At 38.9% G+C, this 18,023-nt stretch overlaps 1 pseudogene; it reads left to right on the plus strand.

Moving 5' to 3' along the window:
* LOC112073469 (uncharacterized) overlaps positions 1–18,009 on the plus strand; it is a 55,786-nt pseudogene extending 37,777 nt beyond the window's left edge.
* Positions 18,010–18,023: the final 14 nt, after the last annotated feature.

An 18,023-nucleotide genomic window follows, 5' to 3' on the forward strand; every position in this document is an offset into this window, starting at 1 on the left:
TAAAACCATTTTACAACTGATTAATCACTATGTCTTACCCTACACAGGGATTACATCATAGCAGCTGGAAGTAGGGGTGCTGAGTGTGCTGCAGAACCCTGTTACAGAATATGTCAAATATGTCAAAAATACAGAGAGAGAAAAAGAGAGAGAGAGAAAGAGTAACAGAGAGAGAGATTCACCCTACAGAATCTGAAGTCAAATGTCTACTGTTTGCTGATGATCTGGTGCTTCTGTCCCCAACCAAGGAAGGCCTACAGCAGAACCTAGATCTTCCGCACAGACTCTGTCAGACCTGGGCCCTGACAGTAAATCTGTCAGACAAAAATAATAATAATGGCAGTCTCTGTGGGGGTGCCACAGGGCTCAATTCTCGGGCCGACTTTTTTCTCTGTACATATCAATGATTTCGCTCTTGCTGCTGGTGATTCTCTGATCCACCTCTACGCAGACGACACCATTCTGTATACTTCTGGCCCTTCTTTGGACACTGTGTCAACAAACCTCCAAACGAGCTTCAACGCCATACAACACTCCTTCCGTGGCCTCCAACTGCTTTTAAACGCTAGTGAAACTAAATGCATGCTCTTCAACTGATTGCTGCCCGCACCCTCCCGCCCGACTAGCATCACTACTCTGGACGGTTCTGCCCTAGAATATGTGGACAACTACAAATATCTAGGTGTCTGGCTAGACTGTGAACTCTCCTTCCAGACTCATATCAAACATCTCCAATCCAAAATTAAATCTAGAATTGGCTTCCTATTTCACAACAAAGCCTCCTTCACTCATGCTGCCAAACACACCCTCGTAAAACTGACTATCCTACCGATCCTTGATTTCGGCGATGTAATTTACAAAATAGCCCCCAACACTCTACTCAGCAAACTGGATGTAGTCTATCACAGTGCCATCCGTTTTATCACCAAAGCCCCATATACTACCCACCACTGCGACCTCTATGCTCTCGTTGGCTGACCCTCACAACATATCCGTCACCAAACCCACTGGCCTCAGGTCATCTATAAGTTTTTGCTAAGTAAAGCCCCGCCTTATCTCAGCTCACTGGTCACCATAACAACACCCACCCGTAGCACGCGCTCCAGCAGGTATATCTCACTGGTCATCCCCAAAGCCAACACTTCCTTTGGCTGCCTTTCCTTCCAGTTCTCTGCTGCCAATGACTGGAACAAATTGCAAGAATTACTGAAGCTGGAGTCTTATATCTCCCTCTCTAAATTTAAGCATCAGATGTCAGAGCAGCTTACCGATCACGGTACCTGTACACAGCCAATCTGTAAATAGCACACCCAACTACCTCATCCCCATATTATTACTTACCCTCTTGCTCTTTTGCACCCCAGTATCTCTACTTGCATATCATCACCTACACATATATCACTCCAGTGTTAATGCTAAGTTGTAATTATTTTCGCCTCTATGGACTATTTATTGCTTACCTCCCTACTCTTCTACATTTGCACACACTGTACATAGATTTTCTTTTGTGTTATTGACTGTACGTTTGTTTATGTGTAACTTTGTGTTGTTTTTGTCGCACTGCTATGCTTTATCTTGGCCAGGTCGCAGTTGTAAATGAGAACTTGTTTTCAACTGGCCTATTTGGTTAGATAAAGGTCAAATATATATATTTTTTAACTCTTAGGTTGAGGGAGGAGGATTTTAAGAACCAGAGCTCACATCACCCAAACAGACCTCTGTTGCAATTTATTTTATGTCATGTCAGTTTTATGTATTTTATAAATTAACATTTTCTCTGTATGCTGGGGCAAGTCTCAGGTTAAAATCTTTAAATCTTTAAAACCATACAAAAGCTTACTTTATTAATAGTCCTCACAGCATTTAGGAAGGGATGCATGAGTTTTGGCGTGTCCCGAAGAGGGAAGCCGGTTTCTCTGACGATGCTGAAAAAATGTAATACATTAATAGGAAAAAAAGACACAGGATAAGAAAATAAATACATTTCTATTGTTCAGTAGAGCGAAGTGACCTAACAAACTATTGTGTGGTGTGACAGCCCACGTGTCACTCAGAGTCACCCTGATGACACACCTGCCAGATAGGTGTGTCTTGGTGAGGCTCATAAAAATGGATGCTATTTAAAACAGAAATAGAGCTTATTACTAATGCTCATTCACAAACAAGTGTCCAAAAACCTATGGAAATGGTTTTACATGATAGGTACTTACTGTAGAGCATGGGAAGAGATGAATAAGTAGCATAACATGATTAACAGGTATAACACATTGTACTTGATGACAACATTCAGGTGAAATAAAATAAATAAAGGTGAAATAAAATAAAAAACATCAGCGCCACAGGTAACTTCCACAAAGCTATGAATGATCTGAGACAAGGATCATAAAATTCAACATACCAATTAGGATCTGGTAAAAAGAAAATACTTGAGTCAGTTATAGAACCCATTGACCTTTATGGTTGTGAGGTCTGGGGTCCTGTCACGACTTCTGCCGATGTCGGTTCCTCTCCTTGTTCGGGCGGTGTTCGACAGTCGACGTCACCGGTCTTCTAGCCATCGCCGATCCATTTTCCATTTGTTTTGTCTTGTTTTCCCACACACCTGGTTTTCATTCCCTCATTACGTGTTGTGTATTTAACCCTCTGTTCCCCCCATGTCTTTGTGTGGTATTGTTTGTTGTAAGTGCTTGTGCACATTGTTGTCTGGTGAGCGACGGGTTTTGTACCCATTCTTTATTATTCTGGATGCCGGTGGTTATATGCATGTATATATTAAACTGCTCCGGTTATTACCCAGTTGTGCTCTCCTGCGTCTGACTTCGCTGCCACCAGTTACGCACCCCTTTAGGATCTGGCTAAAAAATACTTGAATCAGTCATAGAGCCCATTGCCCTTTATGGTTGTGAGGTCTGGGGTCTGCTCACCAGCCAAGAATTCACAAAATGGGACAAATACCAAATTGAGACTCTGCATGCAGAATTTAGCAAAAATATCTTCTGTGTACAAAGTAAAACACCAAATAATGCATGCAGAGCAGAACTAGGCTGATACCCTCTAATGATCAAAATCCAGAAAAGAGCCGTTAAATTCTACAATCACCTAACAAGGAAGCAATTCCCAAATCTTCCATAACAAAGCCACCATCAACAGAGAAATGAACCTGGAGAAGAGCACTCTAAGCAAGCTGGTGCTGGGGCTCTGTTCACAAACACAAACAGACCCCACAGAGACCCAGGACAGCAACACAATTAGACCCAACCAAATCATGAGAAAACAAAAAGATAATTACTTGACACATTGGAWAGAATTTTACCAAGAAACAGAGCAAACTAGAATGCTATTTGCTCCTAAACAGAGAGTACACAGTGGCAGAATACTTGACCACTGTGACTGACCCAAAATTAAGGAAATCTTTGATTATGTACAGACTCAGTAAGCATAGCCTTGCTATTGAGAAAGGCAGCCGAAGGCAGACCTGGCTCTCAAGAGAAGACAGGCTATGTGCACACTGCCCACAAAATGAGGTGGAAACTGGCTGCACTTCCTAACCTCCTGCCAAATGTATGACCATATTAGAGACACATATTTCCCTCAGATTACACAGACCCACAAATAATTTGAAAACAAATCCAATTTTGATAAGCTCCCATATCTATTGGGTGAAATACCACAGTGTGCAATCACAGCAGCAATATTTGTGACCTGTTGCCACAAGAAAAGGGCAACCAGTGAAGAACAAACACCATTGTAAATGCAACCTATACTTAAGTATATTTAGAACCAAACTAAATTTTCCCTTTCGTACTTTAACTATTTGCACATCATTACAACACCGTATATATACATGATATGACATTTGAAATGTCTTTATTCTTTTGAAAGTTTTGTAAGTGTAATGTTAACTGTTCATTTTTTATTGTTTATTTCACTCTTGTTTATTATATATTTCACTTGCTTTGGCAATGTAAACATATGTTTCCCATGCCAATAAAGCTCTTAAATTGTATTGAATTGAGAGAGAGAGAGAACTGGCTGGTGGACGAGATCACTAAAAGACATGACTGCGACACTCTAGGGTAGCTCCTTTGTACTGGAATTCTTTGCAGTTTGGTTGTTTTCAGATTTAWAAAATGTAAAAAATCTCCTGCGTAATGGAGTAATAGGAATGAACCAGAAAGATCAGTTTTAAGGTAGGCTGTCACGCCCTGACCTTAGTTCCTTTTTTATGTCTCTATTTTGGTTTGGTCAGGGCGTGAGTTGGGGTGGGCATTCTATGTTTTTGTTCTATGTTCTCTTTTTCTATGTGTTTGGCCGGGTGTGGTTCTCAATCAGAGGCAGCTGTCTATCGTTGTCTCTGATTGAGAACCATARTTAGGTAGCCTMTTCCCACCTGTGGTTGGTGGGTAGTTGTTTCCTGTTTTGTGTTGTTGCACCTTTCAGAACTGTTTCGATTTTCGTTTCTTACATTCACTTTGTTATTTTGTATTTTCGTGTTCAGTTATAATAAATTAACATGGACACTTACCACGCTGCGTTTTGGTCCGATCTTTCCTGTTCCTCAGATGAAGAAGATCGTTACATAGGCGTACTCAAATTCTTACATTTGTTATTGTTTTCAGTAAAACCCTCTTGGGCAACCRTTAAGGTCCCTGCTACAACTAGGCTCCTGTGGACTGGACTTAATCTCAACATTAATTTGCTCATATCACCAAAAGGGTAACAGATTGGTCAACAGTACTGAAAATATATTATGAATACATTTGTTTTACTCCCCTCCCAATTAGGGTACTTCTAGGGTACTTCTGAGCAGTGGCSTAAAGTACTTAAGTAGAAATACTTTAAAGTACTACTTAAGTAATTTTGGGGGGGTATTTGTACTTTTCTTTACTATTTATATTTTTGACAACTTTTACTTCACTACATTCCTAAAGAAAATGATGTACTTTTTACTCCCTACCTTTTCCTTGAAACCCAAAAGTACTCGTTACATTTTAAATGCTTAGCAGGACAGGAAAATGGTCCAGTTCACYCACTTATCAAGAGAATACGTGGTCATCCCTACTGCCTCTGATCTGACGGACTCACTAAACACKKATGCATCYTTTCCAAATMATGTCTGTGTAGGAGTATGCCCCTGGCTATCCGTAAATTTAAAAACATTTAAATGGTGCCTTTGCTTAATATAAGTAATTTGAAAAGATTGATACTTTTCAATCAATCAAATGTATTTATAAAGCCATTCTTACATCAGCTGATGTCACAAAGTGCTGTACAGAAACCCAGCCTAAAACCCCAAACAGCAAGCAATGCAGGTGTAGAAGCACGYTGGCTAGGAAAAACTCCCTAGAAAGGCCAGAACCTAGGAAGAAACCTAGAGAGGWACATGTCTATGAGGGGTGGCCAATCCTCTTCTGGCTGTGCCGGGTGGAGATTATAACAGAACATGGCCAAGATGTTCAAATSTTCATAGATGACCAGCATGGTCAAATAATAATAATCACAGTGGTTGTAGAGGGTGCAACAGGTCAGCATTTCAGGAGTAAATGTCAGTTGGCTTTTCATAGCGTTTTTCGTTTTCATAGTGTTTTCATAGAGTTTTTCTACCGCTCCTGCTGTCTCTAGAGAGTACTTTTGATACTTAAGTATATTTAGAACCAAATACTTTTAGACTCCTGCTGTCTCTAGAGAGTACTTTTGATACGTAAGTATATTTATAACTAAATACATTTAGACTCCTGCTGTCTCTACAGAGTACTTTTGATACTTAAGTATATTTAGAACCAAATACTTTTAGACTTTTACTCAAGTAGTATTTTACTCAGTAACTTTCCCTTTTACTTGAGTAACTTTCTATTAAGGTATCTATACTTTTACCCAAGTATGACATTTGGGTACTTTTTCCACCACTGCTTCTGAGTATAATGCATACCATGGTGTTGAGTTGCTCCACTGTTTTCAAGGGCTCTATTGATTAAATCCACTGTCAGAACATTGTGTACACTGCCTGCATTTGTCACCTTATACCTGCTAAACCTTATTCAACCTTTTCTTCTTTTTTTTTAACCTCAACCACATTTTTTGATGCTGACTCAAACTATTCTTGAACCGCCCTCATACTGACATGCAGTGGGAATCAGCCACTGTGTTATGAAAGGTATTACAAGATACATTATGAAATATCTGACAGGTGTGTCATCAGGGTGACTCTGAGTGACATTTGGGCTGTCACACCACACAATAGTTTGTTTAAAGTCTACTTCGCTCTACTGAACAATAGAAATGTATTTACTTTCCTATCCCGTGTTCATCTCCTATTAGTTTATTCAGTTTGTTCAGCATCCTCAGAGAAACAGGCTTCCCTCTTCGGGACACGCCAAAACTCATGCATCACCTGCTAAATGCTGTGAGGACTATTAATAAAGTTAGCTTTTGTATGGTTTTAAAGATTCGAAGATTGTGATTTTAACATGTGACCAGCCCCAGCATACAGAGAAAATTMTATCCCCCTTATATCTCAGACACATACAGTATTTCAATCAATCAATCAATTATATGGCTAGACTTAATTAAGTCAATTCACTTTTTTTTGCATTCCTGTATACTATATATTGTTTTGATCATATCTGTAAATAAAGCATTTGCACTTCAATTAAAAGGGTTGTCTGATTAGGTCAGGAAAAAGGCCTTGAGGATACATGGTCCTTTTGTTTCATAACACTTTTGAATTGATCATACAATGCTAAACATTTTACATATTTACAATGCTAAAAACTGAGCATACAGGTTTTATGTTTAGGGTTGTGATTGGTTAATGTTCAGCCCCTGTTTGTTTTAGGTTTAGGGTTGTGATTGGTTAATGTTCAGCCCCTGTTTGTTTTAGGTTTAGGGTTGTGATTGGTTAATGTTCAGCCCTTGTGTGTTTTTCATCCAGATTCACATTTATTTTCCAAGCAATAGCAGACAATATTTTACATACAGTAGTTTTTTTAAGGGACCAAAGAGTCAGTCTGTTTTGTGTTCTCCTTTTTTTGCCATGGAAAATCAAGTCTCGTAATCGTCACTATAGTGGTATCGTGACAACCCTAGTTTGAAATGTAAAGGGGGGAACCATGAGACCAGTTTGGGCAGAACWGTTACACTTGACATCACAGGAGGTTGGTGGGCTCGTGCTATTGGCTGGAGCGGAATTAGTGGAACAGTATCAAATACATGGTTTCCATGGTTTCCATATGTTTGATGCCATTCCATTTGCGCCGTTCCAGCCATTATTATGAGCCGTCCTCCCTCAGCAGCTTCCACTGCTTGACGTAATATAATCTCATGTAGATAGATGTCTCTTCTAAAGATGCAACAGGGCATTTCGGTCTTACATTTCTGTTGTGTCGACACTTTCTCTATTATTAGTTCTAGTTTAAAGTACTGCTGTAAATTGGTTGCCTGGTGGTCCAATCTGTTTGTCTTGTACAACAGATTGGCCTCAATCTCACACTCCCCTCTTTATTTATTTGGATAGTGAAGCTAAAACTTTTCATTTGGCTCTATACTCCAGCATTTTGGATTTCAGATCAKATGTTTCATATCAGGCGACAGAACAGAATGTCACCTTTTATTTGAGGGTATTTTCCTACATATCTGTTTTATAGTTTAGAAATGAAAGCATTTTATGTATCTAGGCACACCATTTGAAGGTGTAATAAGTATTTAGACAAATTGTCCCATATTCCATGCAATCACTACATCAAGCTGTAGTAGTGGTTTCTTTGCAGCAATTCGACCATGAAGGCCTGATTCACGCAGTCTCCTCTGAACAGTTGATGTTGAGATGTGTCCATATTAAGGCAAGAACAGCTCAAATAAACAGTCCATTATTACTTTAAGACATTAAGGTGTCACGTTCGCTGGAATAATGGTCGGAGCAAGGCGCAGCAGCGTATGGAGAGTTCCACATATTTATTAGAAAGTGAAACTTAGAAAATACAAAAAAAAAACTAATAAACAATAAACTAACAACGAACCGTGACTACTAAGATGCTACGTGCACTAACTCAAAACACAGTAACATAAACAATATCCCAGAACCCACAGGTGGATCCCCAATTAGAGACAACGATTACCAGCTGCCTCTAATTGGGAATCATACAAATCACCAACATAGAAAATAAACCTAGAACCCCACATAGAAAATATAAACTCGAACAACCCCTAGTCACGCCCTGACCTACTCTACCATAGAAAAYAAATGCTCTCTATGGTCAGGACGTGACAGAAGGTTAGTCAATACAGTAKATTTCAAGAACTTTGAACGTTTCTTCAAATGCAATCGCACAAACCATCAAGCGCTATGATGAAACTGGCTCTTATGAGGACTGTCACAGGAAAGGAAGACCCAGAGTTACCTCTACTGCAGAGGATAAATTAATTAGTTACCAGCCTCAGGAAATTGCAGTCCAAATAAATGCTTCACAGAGTTCAAGTAACAGACACATCTCAACATCCACTGTTCAGAAGAGACTGCGTGAATCAGGCCTTCATGGTTAAATTGCTGCAAAGAAACCACTACTAAAGGACACCAATAAGAAGAAGAGACTAGAAACACGAGCAATGGACATTAGAACGGTGGAAATCTGTCCTTTGGTCTGATTTTGAGATTTTTGGTTCCAACTGCTGTGTCTTTGTGAAACGCAGAGTAGATGCACGGATGATCTCTGCATGTGTGGTTCCCACTGTGAAGCATGGAGGAGGAGGCGTGGCGGTGTGGGGCTGCTTTGTTGCTGGTGACGCTGTCTGTTATTTATTTAGAAGTCAATGCCATCAAGCGTTGACTTCATGGCATCATGGCACAGCAATCTGCAGCGATACGCCATCCCATCTGGTTTGCGCTTAGTGGGACTATCATTTAGTTTTCAACAGGACAACGAGCCATCACACTTCCAGGCTGTGTAAGGGCTATTTGACCAATATGGAGAGTGATGGAGTGCTGCATCAGATGACCTGGCCTCCACAAATACCCAACCTCAACCCAATTGAGATGGTATGGGATGAGTTTGACCGCAGAGTGAAGTAAAAGCAGCCAACAAGTGCTCAGCATATGTGGGAAATCTTTTGGAATTCAAGACTGTTGGAAAAGCATTCCTCATGAAGCTGGTTGAGAGAATGCCAAGAGTGCACAGAGCTGTCATCACAGCAATTTGTTTAACACTTATTTGGTTACTACATGATCCCATGTGTGTTATTTCATAGTTTTGAAGTCTTCACTATTATTCTACAATGTAGAAAATTGTTTTTTTTTTTTAAATAAGAAAAACCCTTGAATGAGTAGGTGTGTCCAAACCTTTGACTGGTACAGTAGGTTTTTTTTCACCATGAAAATATTTTGCACACCGCTTGAATATTTCACATCATACCTGCTGAACCTCATTTGTGACGCTGACACTCCCAAGATGCTTTACCAGCATTGTTTGCCACGCCCAAAATATACACGATTTCCCCTCACACTGACACTGTCACTTCTCTTTGACAACGCTGTTGGAATAGACAGGTAAGTAAATCTCACAATAACAACGAATAATAATATATTATTATTATATTTAAGTAACTATACTATTTGTAATTTAAAATGTTTTATTGTATTTGACTGACATTTAGGATTTCATAGGCTTTATAATGGGATGACATGGGAATGTGTGTGATTTCTGTGATTTTTAGTGGTCTTCCAAAATATTTGTTTTAGAATTTCGCAAGAATCTGATTTATATAAAATGCTATTCTTAGTATGTTTCTCATTTCACGAAAGGCAAGGTTCTATTACTGCACAATGTTGGGAATCTTGACTTGAAATACACTTATTTATTTGGACAGTGAAGCTAAAACTTTTCATCTGGCTCTATATTGCAACATTATGAATTTCCGATCAAATGTTTCATTTAAAAAAAAATGTTGTATTGTCACATACACCAGATACGTGCAGTGAAATGTGTTGTTTTCCAGCGCCCCTGGAGAAAATGAGGGTTAAATACCTTGCTCTAGGGCACATCAACAGATTTTTCACCATGTCGGCTCAGGTATTCAAACCAGCAACCTTTCGGTTACTGACCCAACTCTTTAACCGCTAGACTACCTGCTGCCTGTATGAGGTATGAGGCGACAGAACAGAATGTCACCTTTTATTTGAGGGTATTTTCATACCGTTTAGAAATTAACACACTTTATGTATTTTGTCCCCCCATTTGAAGGTYTATTTGGACAAAAGTATTTGGACAAATTAATTTATAGTGTATTAAAAACCCATAAAAGTCTAAGGCTTTCAGAATTTGAATTGTTTTAAGATGGTCGTACCAGTAAAACATACTTTATTTGATTGATAAAAATTGAATTTGGTCTTACTGCTTTTAGCCCATACAAAAGCATTGAATAACATACAGTATTCGTTCTGAAGTATCTGTCCTATATCTGAGAGATAAACGAAAGATCAGGAAATATATATATTTATATTCTTTTTTACCCATATTTAACGAATGTTTTTTGGCATGAAACTACTTCCATATATACTTCCATTCATGTTTTTAYCTGGTACCAGGCTACGTTCAGACAAGAATTGTGGGGCTTGTGGGTGATTTAGAACAAAACTACTGACATGTTTGTGAGAGTCTCACCTTTCGATGGTGGGGTCATATTAATGAGTAGCCGAAAATGGTCGGATGCTAGAGACAGAAGTTGGCAGATAAGAGGTACTGACTTCAAGCAAGTCCTGTGACTCTTGTGGGGGTCGTAGAGAAAATTGGAGAACATAAACATCAAAATAAGTKTATATTTTTTAAACCCCACATTTATAATTAGATGTTTCAAAATATACTTTTTGTATGTTTTTCARGTTTTGAACAGATATTTTGATCAAATTCATCCACAGCCACTTGTCATGAATATTTGTTTGTTATTCATTCAAAGTGTTATGTTTCTGTGGTACTCAGAGGCTGAAAGATTGGCGATTGAGCTAATCTTAAATATGGGGTCTCCATATCTATATATTTTCAGCGTACATTGTGCAAAATTTGGTGTTTTTATCATAAAGTTTACTATTGAGTCCAGATCTTTAGTTTAGCCTCGCGCCACTAGTATACAAAAGATAAATTATTTTTAATTCCTACATATTATTGGGAATTGGGAAAGGATACCTAGTCAGTTGTACACCTGAATGCATTCAACTGAAATGTGTCTTCCACATTTAACCCAACCCATCTGATTCAGAGAGGTGCGGGGGGCTGCCTTAATCGACATCCACAGCGCCTGGGGAACAGTGGGTTAACTGCCTTGCTCAGGGACAGAATAGAATGACAGATTTTTACATTGCCAGTTCGGGGATTTGATCCAGAACCTTTCGGTTACTGGCCCAACGCTCTAATTAACACAGAACTCATGGTAAAATTGTGTCTTTCTGGTAAAATCCCAAAWTTTTTGAAAGATCAAATAAAGGGTTTTGAAATGATTAAATGTTTTACCCCCTTGGGGTCAAAATGTACCCCCGTTGCTGCTGTTAATACACTATACGTGTATTTGTCCAAATACTTGACAACTTCCAATGGGGGGGACAAGATGCATAAAGTGCTTTCATTTCTAAATGATAAAACAGATATGTATGGAAATACCCTCAAATAAAAGGTGACATTCTGTACTGTCACCTCATATAAAACATTTGATCTCTAATCTAAAATGCTGGAGTATAGAGCCAAATGAAAAGTTTTATCTTGACTGTCCAAATAAATATGGAAGGGAATGTATATGTTTGAACTGGAATTCATCTTTAAATATTTCATCGACATCAAGACATAATTTCTTGCGAAGGTCCGTGAATTATAACCACGATCTGTATGGGTGTGTATCAGTCAGCATTTGGACTTTACACATAACATTTGGTTTCTTACCTTATTAACAGATTATGCATATCTACAGTATATCTGTATGACTAATTTAATTGATAGAATTTCAGTTATTTTCCTTAATTATAATAGAATTTGCCCAAATATTAATATTTTTTTTATCATTTCCAAATCGATTTGACAACCAACAGTGTTTGCCGGTGCTATTGTACCTTCTTATGAGGATGTTCTGCATTATCTTTAATATGCTTTTCAACACCAAAGGTTTTCATTTATGGGAAGGTGAGCCATACCCAATCTGATGATGGGATGCCTCACTACTTCAATATGGGCCCTACTACTCTCAGCCTTTGGATTTGGTAAGTTAATTTAACAGACAAAGAAATCCCAACCTTGGCCCTCCTGTGTATACTGTATATAAGTGCAGTCCTCAGGTTTTTTTATATGCAAAATAATAAATAAAACAGGGGATGTTGACGCCAGTCTGTGTGTTCAGTTTCTGGTAGGTTTTAAATTTAAACCATCCATAGTTAAACCCAACAAGTTGTTTGATATTTAATAACCCAGAAATCAATTGACCCCTCAGRTTATTACATCTAACAAATGCTGATAATAGATTAAATAAGAAACTATATAACTTTTATAGATTCTTTGTTCTGTCAATAAAGATATTCAACTGATTGTTTCTTTCCTTCTTATCTATATCAGGCTGCATAGCTACACTGATCTCTGCAGAGGTAGGTTGTCTCCCAATGCCAGATCATTTCACGCTCTTGTACTGGTAGATTAACACGGTGTAAAGTAATCGCTCCATTCTCAGTGTATTGACATGCGATGTTGTAGTCTGTATTAAGGAATAATGTATCATTATTATTATAATAAGAATTTGTCTTAATTATTGCGTGTACTATTTATATGCCAACAATATTATGGGCTATATGGTTGTGTTTTTCAGAGGAATGTAACACACATGAACGGTAGGTCATTTATTAAATATAATTTCAACAAAAATGTGTATTAAGTAGCTACTACGATGTGACTAAACTGGTCTTTTGTAATTAGATAACAACCAATAAATTGGTTAAAAGCTACAATTGAATAACATWAGTCAATTTAGTCATTTAGCAGKCACTCTTATCCAGAGCGACTTACAGGAGCAATTAGGGTMAAGTGCCTTGCTCAAGGGCACATAGACAGATTTTTCACCTAGTCGGCTCGGAGATTCAAAACAGCAACCTTTTTGTTTACTGGCCCAATGCTCWTAACCYCTAGGCTACCTTCCGCCCGACAACAAAGCGTTCATTAAACCCAAATGAAATTGACTCATGACTCAGTGATATTCCACAACTGCCATTTGTCATTGATTACTTATGTCACTTTTCCTCTTACTACTTGTCAAAATCTTAGAGCCACATSATTGGAGCCCGGAAAACAGGTTAGTGTTCACAAGCATGTAGCTACACTRGCATCTGCTAAACATATATGTATGTGACCAATCAAATTTGATTTGAGAGATATTGAGAGTTATTGTCGTTGTTTTTTTGTTGTGGTAAATTCTATGCCATAACGGCTTTGACCTCTATATGGACAAAATTAAGCCTGTTATTTCTATTCTTTTCTGGAACAGAATGACGAACAATGCCTCACAAGGGGTCTGCAATTCAACAACACTGAATCAGGCCAGTTCCAGGGTAAGTATGTCCGTGTAGAGATGAGGTAGACATTAACAAAAAAAAATGAAGGATGAGTATTATTGGAATCTAGCTTTTACAGCATTGCCACAGTGTCAATTATTTTTTTATGACAGAGGCTTCGTAAAACGTAGGCCTATGTAGAGGCAGGAAATATCAGCACAACCAATCAGAAACCGTTAAAACATCAGCAACATGGTCCTATTTGTTGTTTGATAGTGCCCTCTTGTGGAAAAACCAATTAATAGCACCTACACCTGTCATTTGTAAATAGTCATGCACACAAAAAAAAATATGTTATATGTTATATTTGTTCTCTGTACAAATGTATTAATGTATCTGTTCTCCTATTTAGATTTCTAAAGCTGTAGACACCCTGACTAACCAACTGTCTTGTGAGGGAGGGAACAACCAAAGCTTTCCTGAAGAGAAGTTCCGCGTGCTGCAACAAGACCTCAGACAGATTATGAAATTGGCCTTAAAAGTCTTCCTTCATTTGGTACTTCATCTTTTCATACTAAGACCTCACTCGCACATTTTTACTAAACTAAGAATCATATTAGTAGTAACTATGAATCCCTACGGCAACTGCTCGGCCTCCGACCACATGTCACTACAGAGGGTAGTGTGTARGGCCCAGTACATCACTGGGGCCAAGCTTTCTGCCATCCAGGACCTATATAATAGGTGGTGTCAGAGGAAGGCCCAAAAAATTGTCAAAGACTCCAGCCACCCTAGTCATAGACTGTTCTCTCTGCTACCGCATGGCAAGCGGTACCGGAGTGCCAAGTCTAGGTCCAAAAGGCTTCTTAACAGCTTCTACCCACAAGCCATAAGACTCCTGAACATCTAATCAAATTGCTAGCCGGACTATTTGCATTGCACCCCTCCCCCCACCACATATTTTACGCTGCTGCTTCTCTCTGTTTATWATCTATGCATAGTCACTTTAACTCTACCTACATGTACATATTACCTCAATTACCTCGACTAACCTGTGCCCCCGCAAATTGACTCTGTACCAGTACCCCCTGTATATAGCTGTTATTTTCCTGCTATTTAGTTATTTGTTATTTGTTATTTTTTACTTAACACTTTTTTCTTAAAACTGCATTGTTGGTTTTTAAGGGCTTGTAAGGAAGAATTTCACTGTAATGTCTACACCTGTTGTGTTCGTCGCATGTGACTAATACAATTCGATTTGATTTAATTTCACGCTCGCACCTGGTCATGAATTAAAATCAACATGGATGATGTTTGATTTTTRAGAAAGTGTAAACAATGTCAACTGTCCAATTTATTTCAGGGCACCAATGAATCAAAGTCTGAGGTCCTGGATGTCTTTGGAGCTTTGAACAGTCTCAACAGTGAAAACGTTCAAAATGTGCAGTTCATCCGCCTGTGGTTCAACGTCCAGCTGGTACCTCTTTTACCCCACATTACCGGAGACTTCGTGACCCTGTTGAGCACAAGAGACTTCAGCTGCAGCTCCTATCAGACACTGTGCGTTGACAATCATTCTGATTCCCATATTATTAAGGAAATTGTCCTCTTCAATGTTGTTTCATCTAAATTATTTTCTATTTAAGGGTCATGGGATTGAGTGGTGAACTGTTATCCATTAATGAAGAGCAGAAACAATTGATCTACACTCACTTTATCCGTCGTTTCCTGTTCAGAAAGGGATCATCAGGTATTTAACATTTTAAGAAAAGCAGAATTCGCAAATCGCTCTAWCATGTAAGATTTAATTGTGTTGTTCAATTTATGTTAAATTATTCATCAGAAAGTAAAGTGATGTATGTTTTAATTGTTGTGGCAGATCCTGGATGCTTGGGAAATGTAAATGAAAGTGCAGACTGGTTGTTGAAAAATTTTGGAAACTTTTCGAGCATTGCTCATTTAAAGGATCTGTACGAACTAAACCAGCATTTCTCTGCGGTGAGTATTTCAAAATCTCATTTTAAGCACTGACGATGAAAAAAGTGACAAAAGAGAAATCCATGATTAACACCAGTTGTTTTTTTTTAGCTGGAGGTTTTGAACGTCCTCTCACCAAACCAAAAGGCAGAATTGATACTGGACCCAAGCACTGGCGCTCTGGAGAATGAGACTCTTGTGAAGAACATTTTCATCAGCRTGCTGGAATCTCCAAGGGAAGAGCAGCTCAATGAYTTCTTTGTGACTTTTGTTGAAGTCACCAAGCAGGTCAGTWCATCACTCTCTGGCTGGAATGGACCTTGTACAGTGAGACCTGGCTCTCGACAAATTCATCTGACAAAACAATCAGGATGAATGGATGTCCTCCTAAACCATGAACCATTTATTTTCCAGGAAAACATCACTATCATCACAAACACAGCCGTAAGAGACACAATGCTGGACCTGACCTTGATGGCTCTTGCTCCCAAATTTGACGTTTTTGAGCCAAAAGACTTCCAGCTGTGGTTCCAAGTCAATCTGGTTGTTCTGCTGGCCAGCTTCCACCCTGGCAGATTGGATGATATCCCCCTAAACATCACCTGTGAATCCTACAATGCCATGTAAGAGACTACTTTACACCAAACAAACGTACAAAGCACTATCTCGTAAAGTACAGATTGACAAAAGACTGCGCTAATGTCTCTCTTTCCTTTTTCTCTCAGATTTACGGGTCTCGACCAAAGTTTGGAATCTCTTCCGCCTCACCTCTCAGAGGGTGTAAAGTCAAGCTTGGATGCACTGATGAAGACATTCCAACGTATGTGATAAACTGATATTTTTCAACAACAGACACTGTATCATCTGAGTCAGCATTTATAGAAGATTTAAACATCTCCAAAAAGGCATTCTGTTATTTTGTTTTCTCATATGCTCCGAAATCTTCCCGTTGATTGAGTGACCTCATTCAAATTATCTCCCTCAAAGGTTGCTCAAGGCCTCCAGCTTTAATTGTGGTAAGTACTCTCTGAATGGGATCTTATTTCAAATATACCTTTTGTTTACGATACGGGAAAGGCCATGCATCTGGGATCTGCATTGTGGCATTGTRCAGAAAGCCAAAGCATCTCTTTTGTTTTCTCATTTAATTTCACACTGGTAACAATATTATTTCCCCCCATATAGTGCAAAGAAACATTGGTCAATGGTAAGTTGATGCTAGCTGTGCAATTGACATTTTCTTGAATCAGATTGGCAATTTAGGATTTGTGTCTGAAGAACTATTGTTTTTATGTTCTTTTGCAGAGAAAACACTTTGTGCTGGATTTAACAGGTGGGTTCAGTGCTGTCTTGCACAGTGCAGGTTGTAAGACATTGAGACACACAAGGTATTTTGTAAACTAATAATGTCGTTTCATTACCGTTTCCTACAGCACACAACTGAAGCAACAAATGTCGATTGGCAATTCCTATGAATCCCTTTGCAATTTCAACATCTCTGAATATGCCTGTTCCTCAGTAAGCTTTTTCAATTCATCACTAATGTTGTCAGTAGCAACAGATACATTTCTCTCGTCCTCATCTTCTTTATTGATGTTACTCATGTTGATGTCACAGTTGTCTAATTTGGTTCCGTCCCTGCATTCTTTCTTTAAGACAACTCTTCCGTCAGCGGACATGGTGACGATCCTGAAATGCCAATTGTCGAGCAAAAAGACTTACTCAACAGAAATGTGGAAGCTGTTCTCCAAACAATGCTGCTGTTCTGGACCAGGCTCTTCTGAATTACTCCAGCATGGTATGTTGATCCCAGAATTACAACAAAATGTGTCAATATGTGTGATTTTGTCAATATACATCTGTTTATAACTTTCCAGAACCCCAACATCAGCAGTCCAGCATGCCACAGGTCCTTGATGCCATTGGAGATGTCAAAATCAACAACTTCATTAATGCACAGCGACCGACGCCAGTTTCGTGGACAAGTTGTTCCAGAAGATGCTCCGTCCATTCTTGGCATCTCCATCTAGGAATTTCCTCTCCTGTCTCAGCTCAAAGAACTTCAGTTGTCAGACCTACCAAATTGTGTATGTAAAGCCATGATACCCAATGCCATCGTCAATACATTGGTGATATGCCTACAATTGAAAAGAAGTCAAGATAACATGGGTAACGTAGGCTCTGTCTCTTTCAGCATTGATGCTCTAAGCAGCCAATCAGCCTCCATGGACAGAGAGCAACAAAAGTGATCTTCACTCATTACATCTATCCATTCCTTTCAAGAAATGACTCATCAGGTAATAAATGGTTCTGGAAAGAACAAAAACATCCACACTTCTCTGGGCCACATCCATTGAACTCATCTGCTTAGGGGAACTTAAAGTCCATTTGTTTAACTCTGCTTTTGTTTCAGATCCCGGCTGTGTCTCAAACACCAGTGGAAGCATGGACTGGCTCCAGAGGAACGTTGGCACTTTTCTGTTTTTGCAGAACTGCAGGAGTTACAAGTCCTCAATCCCGACTTCTCCAGCGTAAGTGG

Source organism: Salvelinus sp. IW2-2015, unplaced genomic scaffold (genome assembly GCF_002910315.2).
Source record: "Salvelinus sp. IW2-2015 unplaced genomic scaffold, ASM291031v2 Un_scaffold2272, whole genome shotgun sequence".
NCBI classification, from domain to species: domain Eukaryota; kingdom Metazoa; phylum Chordata; class Actinopteri; order Salmoniformes; family Salmonidae; genus Salvelinus; species Salvelinus sp. IW2-2015.